Here is a 14,855-nt window from a genome sequence, read left to right on the forward strand (position 1 = left end):
GAGGCTGCTGAGAAATGGATTTCTCTTTGTTTTAAAGAGAAATGGAATTCTCTAGTTTTAAAGAAATAGAAAGAGAAATAGAAATGAAAAGTGGAAAACAAACAAAAGAAATATTTCTAATTTCATTTCTCCCCAATCAAATCCCTCTACCAAACACCCCCTAAGGGTATGTTTGGTTGGAGATAATGAAATGGGAGGGGGGAATGGAATTGAAGGAAGTAATGGAATGGACAAATAAATGAAATAAATCATTTTATTCCTTTGTCTTATTTGGTTAACCTATGGAAATGAAATGAATTATTACTTTATATGGTTTGGTATCCTAAAAAATTGTATGATTGAAATAAAAATAATAAAAACATTCATATCTCAAAATATTTTTTTTTGCAAAAAAAAAAAAGCCAGCAATGGCAACGGTAGTGATGTTAGCTCTGGCGATGAAAATGGTTGTGGCAGTGGCAACGATGGTGGTGGGTGTGGCGGTGGTCAAGCGATGGTAGCATTGATAGTCATGATGGCGATGGTAGGGTGGTGGTGATGGTCAAGCAGCGGCGGTGACAATGTTTTCGGTGATTACAGCGACGATGGTGGCGACGGCGGTGGTCGCTGTAACACCCCGACCGATGGCGGATTATACATCGGGGCGCCACGTATTGTTTCATTACTCGTGACACTATTTGGGTGTCAATATTTAATAAATACATTTTCATTGCGCACACGCAGAAACACAAATCGTAAAGTAACATAAATCATATCATAACTCAAAATATTCAAATAACATAATTTGTCTTGTTACATTTTAATCTAGGTCCAACGAAAAAGAAAACATCCTACGTGTCCTTGAGATTCCCAAAAGCAGCTACAGCAAACCTGAACATGTGTTAAAATAAAACGTCAACACTTGCGTGTCGGTGAGAAATCAAGTTTAATAGATATAAATAGATAATAACAAACACTGCGCGCAACATGTGCTTAACTGGGGTTTAACATAGGGTGTAATCAGATTGTGATCAAGCCTAAATAGATCATAGCTCATAGTTCAATCCGTGCTCCCAATCGAGCACAAAAACAAATAATCATACGTGCATGTGTAAACAAAACAAGAAAACCGTAAACGATAGGTCTCCCGTGTTCATCTAATGGATCCATGAAAACTTCGGAATAGGCCGAACAAAGCGGTTAATGATTTACACATACAAATAAACAGCCAAGTAAACGTCCATAACACATGGGGTTTTGCGCACATAAATTTCATAAACAAGTTTAAGACTCAAGTTGTACGAACACATGAACATCCCAAAACGTTAAAAATAAAAGGGGATTAAGTACGAGATTACTCACCTGTAAACGGTGCGTTGAAAGATAATGCAAGAATCCAAATTTTAAACAAGCACAAGTTAACCTATAAATAAGAGGTTATGGGTTTAACGATTTGTTTTTATGTCTTGAATATATGCAGTAAGTATCGATTTTTGTTAGTTAAACAAATTAAAACAAAATATATATATTTATATTTACCGAGATTCTGGGCAGAACAGAAGAGAGGACGGAGGCAAAGAGAGGAGTGGCGCTGCTGAGGAACTACGGCAGAGAGCAAAGGGAGAGAGATTTGGGGAGTGTTTAAGTGTAGTGTGTGTAGTGTTAAGAAATTAGCTTAATTTATAGGAAAACCCAAGGGAACACAATCCCTTGAAAAGGGGAAAAGATCTTATCAAATCAAGCAAAAAATATTAAAAAAGCACAAGAAATCAAAAGCAAAAGATATCAAAAGATATGCCGGCAGCTGCAGGGGATGGGGAAAAGCTGACAGGTTACAGATCAAAGCATGGGAGGTGTCAGATAAAGTACTGTTCAAGACATGCAAAAGAAGATTTCAAAAGATTACGTCAGTCACTTTTTCTGTCAACCAATAGGATTGGTGCGCATGCTGCGCCGAAAGTGGCTTTTCGGACAGATGTCGGAACTGACCTACAGTGCTCAAACAAAAGATAAGATATTTCAAAAGCATACAGGCTGACATAAACTGAAGAAAAGACTTAAGGTCTAGCGCGAGAAGACTCGAGCGCGCGCGAGGGCGAAGGCAGACAGAGAACAATCCTTAGCGCGCCGCGGGAAGAACTACAATCCTTAGCGCGTCGCGGGAAGAACTACAATCCTTAGCGCGTCGCAGGAAGAACTACAATTCTTAGCGCGCCGCGGGAAGAACTATTATTCTTAGCGCGCTGCGGGAACAGTTCGCCTCGCGTATCGCAGGAACAGTTGGTCTTCGCGCAGGCTTCCTTGTAAGGAGTCTGGCGCGTGGAGCTGCGCAGACATCCTTAGGCGGGAAGAACCAAAGGACAAGCAAAGAGTTAAGAGAAAAAGGGGTTCCAGACTTAAGGGTTAAGCAGAGGGGCGGGACGGCGACAAGAGAGAAAGGGGCGGGACGGCGACAAGAGAGAAAGGGGCGGGACGGCGACAAGAGAGAAAGGGGCGGGAAGGAAATTATTATTATTAGTAAGTAATATAAAAATATATATATATATATATATATATATATATATATATATATATATATATATATATGATTTATTTAATGTTAAATTTACAGAGATTAATAATCAAAATTTTAAATTATAAAAAGAATCGGATTCGAAAACGGGTACCTGGGTCGGGTCGGATTGGGCAGTTGTCACAGTCGCGTTGGTGGTAAGGCGGAGGCGGTGGCGGCGGTGATGGCGGCGGTGATGGCGATGATAGTGGTAGTTGTTGTTAGATGATGATGGTGTTGTTGAGAACGTAGGGTGAATGAGGAATGAAATGAAAAAAAAGAAGGGGGTAGGAAGGAATGGTTTTGATGGAATGAGATTCCATGTGTAATGGATGATTTCTTTCCTTGAGCAACCGAACATCACTTTTTTCATTCCTACACATTGAATCATTCCATTCTCCTATCATTTATGTATACCAAACGCTACCTAATTATTTAAAGCGTATTTTGTGAAAACAAGATTCTGAAAAATAATATATACTTAATAACTAAATATCATAGTTGATTTATTTATAACGGCAATTGGCTTCATAACATTGTGTTGGGACACAAATAGCCTCATAAATGTATTAACTCGATAACAAAACAAAAAGTATTTTTACGACTTTGAGATATCAAAACAACTTAAATTAGTTAGCAGGGAAACACCATATATGCCATGCATCCACCCTAATAATACTCTCTCATTCAACTACTCAAGAACTCATTAATCTTATAGTTTGATGCCCTACAAATCTTGTAAAGTATGATTTAATATGTGATATTAAAAGGCATGTCCAAACGAGTCCAAACGAGTTCCTAACGCAGTTTGGAGAGATTTCCAAAAGCGAGATATAAAACGGCCATCGCGATCGGATATGATGCTCACGGGAGTACCATGACGGCAGACAATTTCTTTGACATATAGATGCGCAAGTTGTTCAACACGGTAGGTTTCACGAATGGGCAGAAAGTGGGCAGACTTGGTCAATCGATCCACTATTACCCAAATGCTATCATGTTTGCTTGCGGTCAAGGGTAACTTGGTGATAAAGTCCATTGCTATACTTTCCCATTTCCACGAAGGAATTTCAGGTTGTTCGAGCAAACCAGATGGGCGTTGATGTTCAGCTTTTACCTTAGAACAAGTTAGGCATTTAGCTACGAACACAGCAATATCCTTTTTCATACCAGGCCACCAATAAGAAAGGCGCAAATCTTTGTACATTTTGTTAGCACCAGGATGAACGGAATACCGAGTTTTGTGTGCTTCACTCAGTATGACAGAGCGAAGATTCTCATCATTGGGGATCCAGATGCGATTGAGATAACAGAGAATTCCGTTCAGGTTAGGGACAAGATGCGCTTCTGCACCACACGCCAACTCGGCGCGTAGGTTGCCTTTGCTGATCGATGCGCGCTGCGCGTCGTGAATGCGCGATTCAAGATCGTTTTGGATCGGCGCGAAATGAAGCTGCGTGCGCGGCAAGATACAGTTGAGTTGACTGGGTTTGCGGCTGAGCGCATCGGCTACCACATTAGCCTTTCCAGGGTGATATCGGATCTCACAATCGTAATCGCTGATGAGTTCGTTCCATCGGCGTTGTCTCATGTTAAGTTCCTTTTGATCAAAAATGTGCTGAAGGCTTTTATGGTCTGTGTAAATGATACACTTAGTCCCATAGAGGTAGTGTCTCCAGATTTTTAAGGCAAATACAACTGCACCAAGTTCGAGGTCATGAGTCGTATGATTCTTTTCATGAATTTTGAGTTGCCTAAACGCATAAGCGATAACCTTGCTTCGTTGCATAAGTACACAACCGAGACCTTGGTTGGAGGCATCACAATAAACGACAAAGTCGTCAGTACCCTCAGGTAACGCTAGAACAGGAGCTTCGCACAACAATTGCTTGAGCGTTTGAAAGGCTTCTTCTTGCTTCGAGCCCCAAATATACGGTTTGCCTTTGTGCGTTAATGCTGTTAAAGGCAAGGCGATTTTTGAGAAGTTGAAATGAATCGCCGGTAGTAACCAGCTAAGCCCAAAAAGGAACGGATTTCGGTAGGAGTGGTCGGTGCAATCCAGTTCTTGATTGCTTCAATTTTGGATGGGTCGACATGAATACCCATTTTGTTTACAACATGACCAAGAAACTGTACTTCATCAGACCAAAACTCACACTTGGAGAGTTTGGCATAGAGTTGTTCGGTTCGAAGCTTTTGCAACACCAACAGAAGATGTTGTTCATGCTCGGCCTTGGTTTTGGAATATACCAGAACGTCATCGATAAACACGATCACGAATTGGTCCAAGAAAGGCCTACACACCCGGTTCATTAGATCCATGAAAACAGCGGGTGCGTTGGTTAAACCGAAGGGCATGACCAAGAATTCAAAATGACCGTAGCGGGTTCGAAAAGCAGTCTTGGGAATATCCTCTTCGCGGATACGCAACTGGTGATAGCCAGAACGGAGATCGATTTTGGAGAAACAAGAGGCACCTTGGAGTTGGTCAAAGAGGTCGTCAATACGCGGTAAGGGATACCGGTTCTTAATGGTGAGCTTGTTCAGCTCGCGGTAATCGATACACATGCGAAACGATCCGTCTTTCTTTTTAACGAACAACACCGGAGCACCCCACGGCGAAGAGCTAGGGCGAATGAATCCTTTATCGGTCAACTCTTGAAGTTGACTTGCTAATTCTTGCATTTCAGCGGGTGCAAATCGATAAGGAGATTTGGCTACGGGGGATGCACCAGGGACAAGATCAACACGAAACTCGACTTCCTGAGCGGGAGGTAAACCAGAAAGATCGTCGGGGAAGACTTCGGGAAAGTCGCTCACGATGGGAATTTCAGAAAGTTTCTTCTTTCCTTCATCGGGTTTGACCACATGAGCTAAGAACGCGACACATTTCTTTCGTAAAAGTTTTCGGGCTTCAGTGCATGACATAAGTTTAAGACCGTTAGATGGTTTCTCGCCGTAGATATGAAGATCTTGACCATTTTCCCGAGGAATGCGAATCAACTTCTTGGCGCAGATTACTTCGGCGCGATTTTGCGAGAGCCAGTCCATTCCAATAATCACATCAAAACTTCCAAGAGGCATGGGAATGAGGTCGATTAGAAAATCATGTTCATTAAGGTTAAGCGTGCAATCTTTGATCACGGAGTTTATTAAAATAGTTTCACCATTAGCCAATTCAACTGAAAAGTTTTCGTTTAAGTTTACTCGCGGTCGCGCAAGTTTTTGTTCAAATGCGCGAGAAATAAAACTTCTATCGGCGCCAGTATCAAAAAGTATAGATGCATATTGTCCGTTAAGTAAAAATGTACCATTAACCACGTCATTATTCGCTTGCGCTTGGTGCGCGGTTATATTAAAAGCTCGTCCGCGCGTCACTTGGTTTGAAATTTGGTTAACCGGATTAGCTTGCGTAATTTGCACTTGCAGTCTCGGGCACGCGTTCCGGAAATGACTGGGGTCACCGCAGTTAAAGCACGACCTGGGTCTTGGATTAGGGTATGTTGGTTGTGGGTTTAGCGGGTAAGTTGGTGGTGTTTGCGCGATTGGGATGGCGGGAAGGACTCTACAGTTCTCAGCAGTGTGACCAGTACGGCCACATCGGTTACATTGTCGACACGGGACTTGAGTTGGATGGTGAAGTCTACAGGTTGGGCAAAAGGGTTGGTTTCCTGTGTAAGGTTTCTTAGTTGACGGGGCAGGGAGTGCGGGATTGGTTAAGGCATAGTTATGGACTACAGGGGGTGTTGGGTAGGTTGACAGTGGGTTAGGAGCGTATACTGGAGGTTGGTAGGCGGGTTGCTGGACAACGAGCGGGTTGGTAAGCGCGTAGGCTTGATGTTTGCGCCTGCGCTTGAGGTTGTTACGGTTTGAGGGTTCTGGCTTGGTTTCTGTTGGTTCTGGGACAGTCTTGGTGAGTTTGGTCTTCTCGGCTCCCCGCAGGAACAGGGTTCCTGCCCTGACATGGTTGTCGCTGAGCACAGCGGCCAACTCGATAGCGTCAGAGAGGGTTGCTGGGTTCCTGGCCCATACAGAATCTTGAATTTCCATGGGGAGACCCCCAAGAAACTTCTCGATGGCTCGGCGGGAAGGGGTAACTAGGTGCGGGACAAGCAAACTTAGTTCGTGGAAGCGCGTAGCGTACTCGCGCGCTTCGCCACTGTACTGCTTCAAGTTCCAAAATTCCTCCTCAAGGCGCTTTATTTCGTTGGGAGGGCAGAATTCTCTAGTCAAAAGTTCCTTGAATTCCTCCCAGAGCATGCTAGAAGCAGCCTCTGCGCCACGCGCGTGAGCTACTCCGTTCCACCAAGTAAGCGCCCTTGATTCTAAGACACTTGAGGCGTATAAGGTTCGTCGGTCTGGAGGGCATTGGGTATGGAGGAAGGTGTTCTCAATTTTCTCGAGCCATTGGAGCATTACGGTGGCTCCTTCAAGCCCTGTGAATTTCGGAGGGTTACCCGCATTAAAGGATTTAATATTGTATCCGGAGGGGTTGGTATTATTTTGGTTTAAGGCTTGGGCTATTGCGGCGGCCATTTCCTGGGAACGTTGCTGCCTACGTCTGCGCGAGGCTTCTCTCCTCTGATGACGGCGAGCTGATAGCGGAGGCATTCTATAAAAGTTTTAATTTTTGTTAATATCTTGGTATGGGAAATCGTTGTAGCGCAAAGTATATCGTCGTAAAGCTTGTTTCGCGGAGTTAAATGCTATCAAATTTTGAAGTAAAATATGAATTTAAATGCAAACTTAATACAGGTAATGAATTCGAATTGGAAATCGACAATTCATGCATCACCATGACTTTCCGAATTCTCAATTTAAAATATCGAGTAAATGAGTATTGGAGATTGACAATTCATGTATCACCATGACTTTTCAAATCTTCAATTTAAAACATAAGGTTAATGGGGATTGAAAATCAACTATTCATGTATCACCATGACTTTTCGGATTTTCAATGCTAAATCCCAACAACAAACGAATATGTAAGTAGAGAAATAAATTGAAATTTAACAATAAAAATCGAAAGATCGCGGATAAAACACGAAATCATGTGCTGCGTATGCGCAAGCATATTTTATAAATATCTAGTAATTAACAATTAGCGCACAAACATGAGATATTTCTCATGCGCGAGAAGGGACTTTTAGGTATTCTAGGTCGTTACGTCTAACCACCTATCCTAAAGTCACGGAGCTCTGATACCAATCTGTAACACCCCGACCGATGGCGGATTATACATCGGGGCGCCACGTATTGTTTCATTACTCGTGACACTATTTGGGTGTCAATATTTAATAAATACATTTTCATTGCGCACGCGCAGAAACACAAATCGTAAAGTAACATAAATCATATCATAACTCAAAATATTCAAATAACATAATTTGTCTTGTTACATTTTAATCTAGGTCCAACGAAAAAGAAAACATCCTACGTGTCCTTGAGATTCCCAAAAGCAGCTACAGCAAACCTGAACATGTGTTAAAATAAAACGTCAACACTTGCGTGTCAGTGAGAAATCAAGTTTAATAGATATAAATAGATAATAACAAACACTGCGCGCAACATGTGCTTAACTGGGGTTTAACATAGGGTGTAATCAGATTGTGATCAAGCCTAAATAGATCATAGCTCATAGTTCAAACCGTGCTCCCAATCGAGCACAAAAACAAATAATCATACGTGCATGTGTAAACAAAACAAGAAAACCGTAAACGATAGGTCTCCCGTGTTCATCTAATGGATCCATGAAAACTTCGGAATAGGCCGAACAAAGCGGTTAATGATTCACACATACAAATAAACAGCCAAGTAAACGTCCATAACACATGGGGTTTTGCGCACATAAATTTCATAAACAAGTTTAAGACTCAAGTTGTACGAACACATGAACATCCCAAAACGTTAAAAATAAAAGGGGATTAAGTACGAGATTACTCACCTGTAAACGGTGCGTTGAAAGATAATGCAAGAATCCAAATTTTAAACAAGCACAAGTTAACCTATAAATAAGATGTTATGGGTTTAACGATTGGTTTTTATGTCTTGAATATATGCAGTAAGTATCGATTTTTGTTAGTTAAACAAATTAAAACAAAATATATATATTTATATTTACCGAGATTCTGGGCAGAACAGAAGAGAGGACGGAGGCAAAGAGAGGAGTGGCGCTGCTGAGGAACTACGGCAGAGAGCAAAGGGAGAGAGATTTGGGGAGTGTTTAAGTGTAGTGTGTGTAGTGTTAAGAAATTAGCTTAATTTATAGGAAAACCCAAGGGAACACAATCCCTTGAAAAGGGGAAAAGATCTTATCAAATCAAGCAAAAGATATTAAAAAAACACAAGAAATCAAAAGCAAAAGATATCAAAAGATATGCCGGCAGCTGCAGGGGATGGGGAAAAGCTGACAGGTTACAGATCAAAGCATGGGAGGTGTCAGATAAAGCACTGTTCAAGACATGCAAAAGAAGATTTCAAAAGATTACGTCAGTCACTTTTTCTGTCAACCAATAGGATTGGTGCGCATGCTGCGCCGAAAGTGGCTTTTCGGACAGATGTCGGAACTGACCTACAGTGCTCAAACAAAAGATAAGATATTTCAAAAGCATACAGGCTGACATAAACTGAAGAAAAGACTTAAGGTCTAGCGCGAGAAGACTCGAGTGCGCGCGAGGGCGAAGGCAGACAGAGAACAATCCTTAGCGCGCCGCGGGAAGAACTACAATCCTTAGCGCGCCGCGGGAAGAACTACAATCCTTAGCGCGTCGCGGGAAGAACTACAATTCTTAGCGCGCCGCGGGAAGAACTACCATTCTTAGCGCGCTGCGGGAACAGTTCGCCTCGCGTATCGCAGGAACAGTTGGTCTTCGCGCAGGCTTCCTTGTAAGGAGTCTGGCGCGTGGAGCTGCGCAGACATCCTTAGGCGGGAAGAACCAAAGGACAAGCAAAGAGTTAAGAGAAAAAGGGGTTCCAGACTTAAGGGTTAAGCAGAGGGGCGGGACGGCGACAAGAGAGAAAGGGGCGGGACGGCGACAAGAGAGAAAGGGGCGGGAAGGAAATTATTATTATTAGTAAGTAATATAAAAATATATATATATATATATATATATATATATATATATATATATATATATATATATGATTTATTTAATGTTAAATTTACAGAGATTAATAATCAAAATTTTAAATTATAAAAAGAATCGGATTCGAAAACGGGTACCTGGGTCGGGTCGGATTGGGCAGTTGTCACAGTCGCGTTGGTGGTAAGGCGGAGGCGGGTGGCGGCGGTGATGGCGGCGGTGATGGCGATGATAGTGGTAGTTGTTGTTAGATGATGATGGTGTTGTTGAGAACGTAGGGTGAATGAGGAATGAAATGAAAAAAAAGAAGGGGGTAGGAAGGAATGGTTTTGATGGAATGAGATTCCATGTGTAATGGATGATTTCATTCCTTGAGCAACCGAACATCACTTTTTTCATTCCTACACATTGAATCATTCCATTCTCCTATCATTTATGTATACCAAACGCTACCTAATTATTTAAAGCGTATTTTGTGAAAACAAGATTCTGAAAAATAATATATACTTAATAACTAAATATCATAGTTGATTTATTTATAACGGCAATTGGCTTCATAACATTGTGTTGGGACACAAATAGCCTCATAAATGTATTAACTCGATAACAAAACAAAAAGTATTTTTACGACTTTGAGATATCAAAACAACTTAAATTAGTTAGCAGGGAAACACCATATATGCCATGCATCCACCCTAATAATACTCTCTCATTCAACTACTCAAGAACTCATTAATCTTATAGTTTGATGCCCTACAAATCTTGTAAAGTATGATTTAATATGTGATATTAAAAGGCATGAAAGTACTTGGATATCAAGGTTAAGATTAGAAGACTTTATTAGGTAACATGTGAAAACCGACAAGTTAAATACACATTTGTCAACAAACCAACACTTCTTGTTTGCTTTTTAAGTGCATCACAGTGGTCTGACCCAGGTTCCAATATGAATTTTGTTTTCGAGTCTTTCAAACAATTGCCTGTAATTGGGGATTTTTGTTCCATAGGTGATACATACCAAAATTTATAGCATGATGTTTAAGAACACTTTGTATGTCAATAGATTAATTTTAAAAATAAGTTGAACATCAGTGTTTTTTTTTGTTTTTGTTTTTTTATGTACTCTCAAATCTCGGCTTGTGTCAAAAGGTTTCGTGTCGTCTTTTATTTGAGGTTATTTACATATCTTATGCGAAAAATAGCTAAACCTTTGTATACATGGTAGGTAACAAGTCAAGATGAGTTTAAATTATAAATCGATAGTATGTATACACGTTCTAAAACCGATCTTTACATATTTTTCCTTTCTAACACAATCAATTACATATATAATCCAAACATAAAATTTAATTACATATTTTTCCTTTTTGTGCCAAGTTACCCATTTACCCATTTCAATTCATGACCACAGTATGTCTTCTTCTTTGTTCGACCTTGAGAACCAAACGAACGAAAGTTTTCTTCTTAGGTTTTCAAGTTCTTCTGCTCTTTGATTGATTATCATGTGTTGAGGGTTTTCAATTCTTATGTATATTTCCTTCGTTTCTTGTTTGTGTGTTCCTCTACGTTTTTGCATTCAAGGTTTTGTATGGATTGCTTAAATCGGCAAGCAAGCGCATTTCTACTTGAATTAACTATTAGCCTTGGTCAATTAGTCTGGATTTAGAAATTTAAAGGTTTCGGAAGCATTCAAATTCTCTTTTTTTCGTCACGTCTTCGGATCTCCGAACACACCCATCATGACGCGGGTGCGGCTCAAATGAAGGGGACCAATGCTCATAATGGTGTGAAGTATGGAGTTTAAATATGGAATAACATGTTAAAAAGATAGAATTGTTGCCTTTTTGGCCAATGTTGGCCCTTGACCAAAACACAAGGTTTATTATAGGTTTTTTTTTTTTTTTTTTTGACTTAGTTATATTTAAAACACAAACCATGATTTCATATTTGTTAATTGATTTTGGTCTGAAACATTGAAATTTGTACAATTTTTTAAGTAAAAGATTAGATAGGGCAGCTGTGTCATTATCTGTCATCACCTTTTGTTGGATATCGTTGTTTGCAGATTTTGTTATTGTTGCCCAATCGAAAGGTTGCTCGAAATTAAGCTTATAAAGTCGCGCGTGACTTTGATCAAAGGAGTGTTCATCATACGTTGAGACATGAAGCCCAAGATCGGTGAAGCCCAGCGAATACTTTGACGGTTTATGCCTTTATGGTGTTTATGGTTATGCATGATTTTGGTATTTAGTTTTTACTTCCTTTTGTAATCACCGTTGTATGGGTATCTAACTTGAAAACAACGAAAAGCCCTCGTTAACCGTGGAGTATGTATATATGTACAAATCTAACTTCTAACTTCAAATTTATCAACATGACTGCTCCATTAAACAAATGACAATATGAACACATCTAACACAAAGTAAACATACACCAACTTGCAGTGACGGATCTAGGATTTTTTTCCTATGGGTTCACCATTTTTCGGTGTTCAAATTTCATAGAACCAAGCATTAAATTTTTCGGGTCGGTCGGGCCTTGTCGTAGAATATATATAATACGATACCATAATAAAACAATATGTTAATTCAAAAAACATGTAAAGTCATTACAAATGAAAAACAAATTGCAATAAATGGGTTGTGGATGCGTAATGTGTGAATAGGTCCGGAAATAATTAGAGGCAAAAACGTTCTTTTTTTAGCTATTAAAAACCCAACTAAATACACAATAATGGTTTAGCAAAAAGAAAAAAAAATGTTACCAAAATAGGATTTAGAAAGACTTGAACTTGAGACATTTCAAATAAAACCCAAACTAATAGCATATTGATTGCTTACCAAAAAGAATAAAATATGAAATCAAAGTGGGCATTTGAAAGATTTGAACTTAAGAACTTTCAAAATTCACAAAATTAGGAAGGTTTTAAAGGAATTTACCACTACACCATCTTAAACTTTTTGATATGGATTCACTTCTAAAATTCTTATGGGTTCACTAATACTTTTTATACATATTTTTAACTTAAAATTTGAAAACCAATGGGTTTCCGTGAACCCGGGGAACCCATACCAAATCCGCCCCTGCCAACTTGGCCCGCAGCAACGCGTGAATACAGTTACAATTTCCTTTTTTAACAAAGCATTTTTTTCTTACCCATTTGACCTAGTAAAGTAAAATAACTTAAAGCTAATTAGTTTATTTCTTTTATTAAGTAAAACTACCAATGACGAGGCCAAAAGTGTCACATTCCGCAAGTTTATATGCATCCCTCCAAAATCCGTTACATTCTCGATGCAAATCCTTTTTGTTTTGACATCACAAACAAGACAAAATGAAGGAATAATTAGGAGACAAAATGGGGTGGGTGTGACTTTATTTGTTTCTTGCAAAATTATATTTGTGGAGCCTGGCACGAAGACAAAAACATCACCCAAACAATATAACATGCATTCTCTCTCCACCACTCGAGATATCGAGGGTTGTGTTCGAATAAAAATATACTTCAAGTTTGAGAACTCAATTTCAAATGAGAGTAAGTTGCCTTAAACTCTTGTTGCAACGGGTACTTGATGGAAACTTAGTTAGTACCGATTTGCTTGTTACGTTATTGGTTCGTACACTATTAAAAACTTGTGGCATTGTTTTTTTTTTCTTGTGTAGCTAACGGAACATGATGTTTATCATATTAAAAGGTTGTGGGATAATATACATAAATTGGCGTGTGAGGCTATTTATGAGTTAATAGAATTTGAGGGTTACCAATTAGTACCGTACGAAAAAAATATTGGTTAATTATTTACCTAAATCAATCTTCACAATTACGTTGTTTAAATATGTTTTCACGGATTTTAAAACTATAGTTTAGTTTAACATATACTACAATGTACACTATATCACCGTTGCATCTCTTATATTGAAAGTATCACATGATGACAATAGTGTAACTAAATGAAATATATTATGTGTAATTTATAAGATATTAAAATTAATTACATAATGACAGTATTTTTGTTCAATACAATGCATGTGAATTTTGATGATACTTAAGTTTAGTTTAATAACTAATAAGTGATAATACTAATGTTATTTAAGTAACTTATATAATGAAAGAGAAAAGACTATTAAAATTAAAATAATGATGAAGAACAAGCATATTCAATCTGTTATAATTAATTGAAAGATTTATACAAATGCAGGTAGATGCAATTAATTAAAATATTCAAATTGGAATCATACAAGGCTAGAAAAAAAAACATAAATTTAGTATGATTTGATACATGTCATGCCGACATCATCAAATGTGTTGAATCATCAGCTATAAACATAAAACATATTAAAACGTATATGAATTAAATGGTAATTAATATGTGATTTTATCATTTATTACACTTATTTGTACTTATTTATCATTTATTGTACTTATTTGTACCTCTTAGAGCATCCGTAATGGAGTGTTTGGGGCTCCAAAACTCTCCTCAAAACGCTATGAGCACCGCCCGTGTAAGTATTTACTTATGAATGGACTTACTCATATATGTAATAATTTTCACGTACTCATGAAGTTCTCACAATTTTAATAATTTTACATTCTTATCCCGTAAGATCCTCGTAGAGTCTCACGTTCCTGTCGCAGTGTTCGGGTAGAATATTAGTAGTTACTATTTGTTATTGGAGTTAATTTACCCTTATATTTAATCGATAACCGTTGTCAACGCAAACTAAAACTTCTGTTGATAATATATTGTGACACTAGGCTTTACCTAAAATTAAATTTAAGCTGTTGACAAAAGACAAATAGTCACGCTTTATTTTACCACATGGGAATAATTGTCACCAACAAAATTCAATTTATATATGTATTTGAAGTTTTCGTAAAAAACAAAAAGGAATAACCTCATAAGTCATAATTAAATTGCCTGAAGCCATGACTGCCTAAACCAGCCCCCTCCCCCCACCACCACCAACGCACCATCCACGCCCCTTAAAATATGGGATAAGGCATTTAATTAAGAAAAAAAATTTATAATAATTACTTTCTTTAAAAAAAATGATTTTACCTTGGAGTATATTAACTAAATAAAAATACAGATTATCCTAGTATGAAAATATATTTAAAAATATGTATTTAAACGATTTCTTAAAAATATGAATAAATCATATATTAACTAAAAGCAGTGATTTTTATGGAAAATGTCAAAAAATAAAAGAAGACAAAAATGAAAAATGAGAAGGATTTTTTG

The sequence above is a fragment of the Bidens hawaiensis genome, unplaced genomic scaffold (genome assembly GCF_021521415.1).
Source record: "Bidens hawaiensis isolate Kalapana, Puna unplaced genomic scaffold, B.hawaiensis_p1.1 tig00029918_1, whole genome shotgun sequence".
Classification (NCBI taxonomy): domain Eukaryota; kingdom Viridiplantae; phylum Streptophyta; class Magnoliopsida; order Asterales; family Asteraceae; genus Bidens; species Bidens hawaiensis.